This window comes from Chamaea fasciata, unplaced genomic scaffold (assembly GCF_029207755.1).
Source record: "Chamaea fasciata isolate MVZ Bird 193981 ecotype frontalis unplaced genomic scaffold, bChaFas1.0.hap1 SCAF_7, whole genome shotgun sequence".
Lineage (NCBI taxonomy): Eukaryota > Metazoa > Chordata > Aves > Passeriformes > Sylviidae > Chamaea > Chamaea fasciata.
Genome location: NW_027094092.1, coordinates 43,407,780 through 43,417,512, shown reverse-complemented (window position 1 = coordinate 43,417,512; position 9,733 = coordinate 43,407,780).

Here is a 9,733-nt window from a genome sequence, read left to right as displayed (position 1 = left end):
GAAGAAAGAGTGATTAAAGTGAATAAGAAAAAAAAAATACTGAAGTAAGTTACAGCAGAACAGTTAAAAAGTTTAAGGGATGCTGTAAAAATAAACACAATTTTTCTTGTTTACTCTGGATAGAGTAAGAAATACCAGGGAAGAAGCTAAAAGTCTCCATTATTGGAGGCTTTTAATAATAACTGCCTAGAATAGCTTAAACATAACTACGACATGGCATTTCCGTAGTCCAGGGCTGAGATTTCATTCACCTTGGAAACGGATACAGATTCTGATTTCTCCACCAAATGCCTTTGGGTAGACATAAAAAATATGTCAGTAATATATGAGGTTTTTTGGTTTTTTTATACAGTTTTTGATTTTTATTTCTGCTTCTGTCCTGGAAATTTTGGCTTGGATTAGAATCACAACTGCTAATAGACACCAAGAAAAGTAGATTTCTCTATATATAAACAGGTGACTTTCATATACTCTCCAACCTGACCTGTATGGGAGAAGGGTTAGAAATCTTAAAAGTAAGTCCATTTATTTTTTTTCACTTGGTTTCTTGGTTGGTTGGGGTTTTTTGTTGTTGTTGGTTTTTTTTGGTTTTTTTTGTCTTAGTAGATGTTGATATACCCTAGGTAAAATGCAACTGCTCAGGTTCAGTTTTTGAAGTTTACTGATCAATTTTTGTTGTTTACTGATCTTCAGTGATTATGAAAATGGGCTTTTTTATTTCTCTTTTAATCTGACTGTGCTTAATATTCTTTAGGCACACTAAAAGGGGAAGGGGAATTGTTATATAAATAAAATCAGTTTTAATATTAACTGTAACAAGCCTTTTTTAAAAAAACAGGTTTTTTATTTTAAATTACAAGTAGGGAAACAAAGGTGGGAAAATGTTATGATACTACTCAGCAGCATGATTTAGTCTTGGCACCAATTCTTGAGATCATTAGACCATGTGTAATCTGCTTTCAGTACATAATTTTTTATTCCTTATTAGAGGAAGTGCCCGTATGTCCACTTATCTCATATTCAGACTCTGAGTTTTCTACCTGGTTTGATTACTTGCATAACTTTCTCACTCAAAGGGCCAAACATTAGTCCTGAATTAGGTCAAAAAATTAGGCACAAAGTTGCAAATTCTGTAACACTGAGTTTGCTGCATATTGATGTCTCATGGCACATAATCTTTTCCTCCTTTGTATTACTTAAATTTGAAGTATAACACATTCTCTCAAAAATATTTTGTGGCCACTTTAAAATCCATTTAAAATCAATTTTAATCACTTTAATATCCATTTTAATTAAAAAGTAATTATATTCATTGTTTTAAATGCTTTAAAAATAAATAAATAAATATTGCTAAGAAGCATAAGTGGAAAATTACCTTTATTCTCTGCTGTCATCCATGATTTTTGTGGGCAGAAATCCTTCTCTACATTCACAGCTTTATCCACAGTTTTCATTCTTAGTGTCCTTTAATTATGTTTAAGGCTTCTCTCTATAGGAAAGGTCTTTGCCTTGGTATGTTTCTGTTAAATGTGCCTTGAATATCTAATGCTGGGAAATTGTGTTTTGTAAATACTTAGTAATAAATATGTATTAGCAACATTGCTGCCAAATGTGTTCCAAGGTATACCCTGAAGGTGTTGCTATGAATGATGTGAGTTAATGCAGTACAACTAAAGCAGCGTATGCAAATTGAAGATTGAAAAATCATGGAGCAGGCACATGCATACCTGCAAGGCAACAGAAAACACTGGAAATGCAAAGTATGGGAAGTCAAGCATGAAATCCTAGCCCAAATGAAGAAAATTGCATACTACAATTAATTTCAGGGAGAACCAGGTTTTTAGTCTAAACACAGATGGAAAAAAAGAATGTTTTCCAGCTCCCCAAAGCCATTTGTGTAGGTGATGCCACTTGTGCGCAGTGCCAACTAATTTTTCCTTATCAAAACTAATGATCCATAATTGCTTCTGGAATGGCAGACCATAATATGGATTGTAGTGCGCAAATCTGATAATGACTGTTTCAGGTTTTGTCCAGATTTTTCAAGTAATACTTATTTGGACTCCCTCAGTATAGAAATATCCCAATTATTAAGATAGTATTTATTTGTAGTTATGCATGCTCAAGTAGTGGATATTTAATGTCCAAGGAGTTCTGACTATGTCTATGCAACAGGATTTGAGAGCTCTTCCACTCTTTAGGAACCATATATGTGCCTTTGAACTATTCTAATTCCCTGACAAAATGACACCCCAATATGTTCTATGCTCCATCTGCTGCATGGTGGAGCCCAGGCCTACTGGTCAGGAAAAGGCTGTTGTATATTCTGGCCAGGTCCTAGTTTGGATTTTTGAGACATTTTAAAGCTGAAATATGGCCACTCAGCCCAAAATTACAAAGATTACAAAAGATTATCTGGGATTCATTTGTGATAGTCACGTTCTGAAAAAATTCTTTTCCCAAACCAGATAATCCAGAATTTTTGTAGTGTCTCAGAGATATAGCAAAAGTGGTAAAAACTATGAAAAGCAAATTATATCCAAAACATGAGTATTTCCTTTTCTCAAAACTCCTAATATATTTTGGTGCGAGATATCCTGTTTTCAAAAGAGAGCTTATTGCCTGGTTAAGTTTTCATCATTGCTGTCTTAACTGGCATCATGCAATCGTACAATTTATAATAAGAGCTATTATAATGATCACTATTAGTAATCATAATAATAATTGTATCAATCCTAATCTATTTAAATAAATTTGACCAGGGCCTGTGGACGGAGGAAAAATGTGCAGCTTTTATGTACTTTAGTCAGACCATTTTCACACCTGAAATACATTCTGTTGTTGTTGTTGTTGTGATTATTTAATCAAAATACAAAAATGTAATTTTTCTATGAGAAAAAACCCACCTAGCACTAAACAATTCAACTACCTTTGTTCTCAGTTTTGCAATTCCTCTGAATTCAGGTCACTGAAAACAAGCATTTATTACGTTTTAAAGGATAATTGCTATCAAATAATTTATGGCTGCAAAATACTACACAAAGCAGAGAGACTACAGCTAGTTATAACCCAGTAAATTAAAACTAAACTTCAGTGTGCTGAGTATGTTGCATAAGATTAATTGTATAATATTAGGCTGCTTCCATTATAAAGATCAAATGCAAGGAGAAAAGACATAAACTTTGCGTATTTATCAATGTAACCTCAACTCAGCAGTCGCTGATTATTTATTAGGCATGTAAACCTAAGATGCACCTAATCCTGTTGCGGCAGCTATTCAGGAAGATAGACAGGAGAAAGAAAATTTCTGCTGTGCATAGCTGAGAAGAAGATAAAAAGTAGATCTTATAAAATGATGATTACCTTTGGCTCCTTTTGACTTCAGTGAATACTCAGCACCAGACCAGCAAGGACTTGGACACAAAAAATTATTCTGTCAATTTCCCCACTCCTTTTTCTATAAAATGTGTCAGACAAGTAAGAACGTGAAGTGGCATCAGTTTCTCTAATTAAAACAAGATACAAAAGTATTCCTTTATTCTTCAGTCCAGATTTTTATTGCAGACTTGCTTTTAAATTATGCTTTCTATATATCATACAATGAAAATAGCTGATTGTAAGCAAAATTTATGCTATTGCAAAGAATACTTGTAGATGGTTGAGATGAATTTGTTTCTTGTTATCAAGTCATTTATAATTTCTTTTTATAATTTATTATTTCTTTTTTCCTTGAATGTCTTGGTGCTATCTGGGAACTGGTAACACCTCTTACAGACTGTTTTTCTGCAGTAATCCAGGGCTTCCAGAAACAGATGGATTGATGTTGCCGACATCTCATCTACTTTCACTTAGAACTTGAAGGAGGCAAAAACTGTAGCATTATGAAATTAAACAAACATGAATTAAACCTGAATCCACTTCAAAATAATCTCTGTTCTTAGGTCTAGTGGGAATGGGTTTTCTTTGAATCCGGTTTTACCAAAGAGTGTCAAAAGAAGTGAAATCTCCATTCTGATTGCTTTACTCTGTCATGTCCATTCAACATTTCATTAAGTTTAATTACTGCCTTTGTAAATGGCTTATGATGTTCTGGCCATGTTCCTTTGATTAATCAGCAGGTTGCCAATAGAACTCTGGTTTCTTTTTCCTATGACATAAAGAAGAAAATAATCTATTCAGTTAATCTATATCGAATACACATATTATCCAGAGTCTTTCATTTCCACTTAGCTGTGTCTAACAAATACATCAGTGGTTTGGCCCACCTTCAGGAGCAAAAGTTAAGAGTGTATGTGCAGCTTGCTGTAGTATTGTGTCTCAGTGCCCAGTGTGATCAAGCTGTTACTTTGCAGACAGATGAACATAAATGCATCAGAACTCCAAGGAATTTCTTATGGGACACAGCACATCTATCAATTGAATCACAAGCCTTTAACAGAATTATTAATCTGTTTCTAACATTTATTTTGGCAAGGCATCTCCATGCCTATAGCAACAGCTGTTCCAAAATTTGGATTCATAAAATAAGAGAAAATAACTAATTGTACTGAATGGAATAGGAGTTAGTTTTCATATTTTTGTTGAAAACACATACACAAAAAAACTCATATCTCACAGAACTTTTAGAGAGCTGTTTCAACTAATTTTGGTCAGCCTTGCTCTTGTATTTTTCATTTTCTGCAGGGTATGAACTGTAAATAAATAGAGAGTCAGTGGAAGCATTAAAGAGTAAAATTAACTTCCTTTGACAAAACTCAGTGTTCCCTATAGACATAGAAGCCTAAATGGTAGATGAAAAGTGTTGTGTGTTCCTATGGAAATATTGAAATAGTTTTACCATTCATTTGAGACAAAAACTAGATTAATGGAAGTGCATGGGTATAGTTAAATATCTTTAAATATCTTTAAATGTAATAGAATAAAATATATAAGAGCTAGACTTACTCAGAAGTTTGTTTTCTCTGACTCAGAAGGAGTCTTGTTCTAATTCTAACAAAGCATATCTTTAGGGATTTTAACTGCTGCTGGGGTTTTTTGGTATGTTCTGTTTGAAAAAAAAATAAAAAAGGCAACATTTCAAGGAAATCCACCTCAAGTATTTTTGTCCTTCCGTATTCTTACAGACTCTGTAGAGGTGCAGGAGGATGGCAAGCATTGAATAGAGCTGGAGAACAAGAATTCTTGAGGTCTGGGAGTTACCATGGTATGGAAATCTTAAGAGGAATACAGTTCAGTCATGTTAAAAACACTGTGATGGGGAAATTTTGCCAAATTTCCCACTTCACTCATTCACCTCTATCTTAAAGTGAAGGTTGCTGGGGGGGGAAAGAAAAGCAGTATCAAAAGCCTCAAATTGTGGAGAAATACCTAGCAGATCTGCATCTGGTTGATATTATCTCCAAACCAGTCCAAAAAACATATTTTCTGTCATCATTTTTTGCAATAGCAGGAATAAAAAAATGGATTGGGCCCTTTCATTTCAGGTATGTCCCACATACTTACAGTGTCTGATAAAGTTTATTGCTGGTTTTGAAATAATCTGCAATATGTTGAGTCTGCATAGAAATGCAGGAAATCACAAAATATTCAAACAACCTGTTCAAAATTACTGAAAGTAGAAAGAGTGCAACAACAAAATATTGAAGTATGTAAGCCTGTTAAAAGTAATCAGTGTCTAATTATATAGCTTTTTTATAACAGCCACTGTAAAATAAAATTAAGGAAGACACAAACATCTAAACCAGTTCTTGATACCAAACAACAGCATTGCTCATACACTATAAGTTATTGACAAAAAGAGATAATTAGATTAATTTCTAACAACAGGGCTGGAGAACAAAAGAAAATAAAATTTCTGATCTTCTGTATAAACAACAGAAAACTTACTATGCATCATTTCCACCTTTTGGAAAATGGTGGTAGTCAACCTCTAAGAGTTTCTGAGGTTACACTGAAGTGGTTAAAAAACCCTGTCAGAATAAAAATATGTCCTGATGTGTGAACTGAATGAAAATACATCTCAAATTTCTCTCAGGTAATCTGTTTGGGATTATCCTACAGGACACTCCCCATATTCAGTGGGGAGTAACAGGCAATTTAAGGGTATATTTTTTCTTATGGAAGGTTAAAGTAGGCCAAATCAGCAACCTTAAAAAAAATGTTTCTCTATAAAATTAAACAAAAAAGCTAAAAACATTTTTGAGCATCTAGATTGAAATATAAAATGTGTATTCACTCTTCTGAAATAGCTATGGCTTTTTAATCTGACAAAAATTTTAAAAAAACCTTTTTCTTCAAACTTTTAAAAGGCCATGAAACATTTTTTGATGACAACTGCAGAGCATTTAGTTTTCAGTCACTGTCAGAAGTTACACTCTCAAATTTAATCCTGAACTTGGATTCAGTTTTAACATATGGTTAGCTGTTTCCCAACTTTAAACTCATGAGATTTTTCTATATCTGAATTTTGTTAGGTTATTAAAGTGCTAATGAAAATGTTTCTTTAAATCTGTTTAGTGTTCCAGCCATAATAAGGGTGATTCTTCTCAGTAAAAATTAATTTTTGGAGGCATGAAGGATGATGGAAAGGTAAGTTATGCCAGTGAAAAAGGTGGATTTGATTGTTTAGAAATTTCTGTATTTATGGTTCATTTTGCTAGTTGAAATAAGAGTTAAAGCAGCAAAAGTATTGTTCAAAATTTAAAATTAGAATGTACCTCCTAAAAAAACTATTACAGTAAAGGGTGGAATGAACCCACCAAATTTTTAGTATCTCTCATCTGCCTTAGTCAGAGATGTCTGATCACTCATCAGAGGAGGAAAAACTCCCATACAAAGTTTGGAGTTCTAAGTTTTACCATTTAAGCCAGCAAAGTCTCCTTTTCTGTTTAGGAAAATAATCAGGTAGAAAGTTAAGGCCAGAATCTAGAAATCTGACAATGCTGCTGAAAGAACAAACTTCACACAGGAGTCTTCCACCACAGAGGATAGAAGCTGTTGTGAAAATGAGAACCCGTTAAAAGTGTATACCAACTTTTCTTGACTTTTGTTTCGGGCAAAGTTTAAGACATTGCAGTGCTTTAAAGAACAAAATAAAACAAAAAAAGACCAAAAAAATGGACATACGAGAAATCAAACGGGATAGAGAATTTGGTAGGAATTATTTTAAAATCTCTGCACAATATGTATCATCTGAAGTTAAGCTGAATATATTTTTCAGTTATGAAACTAGATTTTGCATACACAGAGATATGCAAAACTTCAGCATTTTTCAGTATAAAGGCAAGTAATCATTACAAATATTTTAATTAAATATTTGGACATTCAATGAAGATGATGTGATCAAGGGTAATGTGTGTGCAGCAGGTTGACAAGAGGAAATTGATAAAAAGAGCTATTAAGGCAGACTATATTAAAAGAAAAATGCCTTTAAAGATGTTATACTGATGACTTCAAAAGTGCATCACAACAAGCTGTTACAAGATTTTCCAGATTAGATTTCTAATAATGTGAGTCAATACAATTTAGTTTTATTACAAATATGCAAGAATCAAATTAAGCTTATTTATATATTTATAATATGTTCTACATAACCCAGATATCTATCTAGCCATCAGATTCTTTTCAAAATGAAAACTGTACATATCATTATATTTTTAAGTCATCCTCTCTAAAAACAATTTTTTAATATTCTCTTTTAAAAAATACTATATTGTGAAGCAAATCCCAAGCAACATGGGCTTATTGGTCATTTTGTCTTTCTTACATGCAAGTTCATGGTTATTCTATGTTCCAGGAACAGAGTGTATTATAAAAATCAGTGTACAATTAATTTTAAATTCATGTAAGTATGAGATTCTTATATGCATGACTTTCTTTTCTTCTGCTTGCATTTTCATCAAATATGGAAAGTAAAAGATACTGGATCTACCAAAGTACTGCTAACAGAAGGTACTGTATACAAATTCTTTTAATGGCCCTAGATTATTTGTAATAATGAATTACATATTTTGCTACCAGAATTTATTCTGACTTTGTTCCCATGGACTTATATCAGGGCACAGCATCAGTCATCATCCAGTACATTTGGATGACAACATGTAGATAGAGCTAGAGAAAGTAAACAAGATAATTGCCAAGTACACAATTAGAGAAGCTTCACGCAAAATGTGTCAAGTAACAAATTTCATTCTTTTGTAGTGAAAAATGGAAGCACATTGTGCCATTCCAAAAGGAAAGTGAACATTTATTGAAAGTACCACATGAAATTTTCTTAATGTTCACATTTTCAGAAAGATGATCTGTGCATAAACACATACCTATGCACAGTAGTATATTCATGTAAGTAGATATTAAATACTCTACCAACTTTAGACTCTTTTAATAGTTGCAGTAATTTCTAGCTGGTGACTCTATAACAGGCTTCCCAAATATTTCTTGTCTTGACATAGGTATGAGTACAGGTTTGGGCACTATCTTTGAGAGGATACATCATCTCCAGGGTCCCCCCAAAACTTACTAGCTCAATATTTATCAATAAGGGTTGGGGTTGCTTCTGACTGTATTTCTGTATTTTTATTTCTGTATTTTTATTCCTCTCTTGTTTCTGTCCCTTAAGCAACAAACTGGCCTTGTGGCTGTGGTGGAAAACTGGCTTGAACAACAAGAGAGGCCGAACATTCCCAAAGAACATGGTCTTGGAAGAAAGCACTATGCAAACAAAATGCCAAGTTTATTTCTTATCAGTCATAAAAAATTATTCTATGTGAGTCATTTCAATTTGTCAAAGCATCTCTCAAGTCCCCTCTGTTTCTGCTGACATCATGAATTCACGTTGGCTACACAGCAATGTCAAGTCAGCTCTTCACTGCAGAGGGTCCAGTGCCTCATCATAGGGAAGTTGGATGCACACCTTCTGGAAGGGCAGCCGGATCCTACTCTGTATATTTACTCAAATAAATTTCAGAATCTGAAGGTAGGCAGACAAAACTAGTGACTTGTACCAACTACTCTATTTAACATTTGAGTTATTAATTATTTCAAAGTTCATACTATCTATCTCCACAAAAAATCTCCTCACTCTTGAAGAGATATTGTAGGGTTCCTGTGGCTTACTATTTTTAGTTTGTAGAAGGGAATACAGGTGACCTTGCCCCTGATATGTAGCAGCTGTGTTAATTACCCAATTCAGCCTCACCCCTGATGAGTCACAGCTACATCCAATAAAGATAACTGTGATAAAAGGGAGGAGGTTAGTTAGTACGGAGGAGGGAATGAGAGGCTTATGAAGAAGAAGAAGGATCCTGGGGAGGGATAATTGCTGCTGTGAAATCACTCTGGGTCTGCAGTTAGAGCCTGTTGTTAGAACCTGCAGCCATAGTTTAGCTGGGTAAAACTCTGCATTCAGAATCTGTAAACTAATACCTGCAGTCATAGTTTAGCAGGAAATAACCAGCAGTCAGAGGCTGCAAGGGAAACCTACAGTAGAAGCTTGCTGCAGCCAGAGTCAGTGAATAACTGGAGTCAGGATGGCTGAGCTGTAAAGAGGAATAAACCAGGGCCCTTTTCATGCTGTGATAAACAAGAAGTCTGTGTCTCAACTCATTTCTACCTTCTAACAAGAGGGCTGCTGCAACAGTTAGTTCAATAATCATAAATCATAGTTCAGCAAGTGGCATTCCTGCACACCTGTAAGAGGACCACTCTTTTATTCAGGGGTGTATAGATGGGAAGA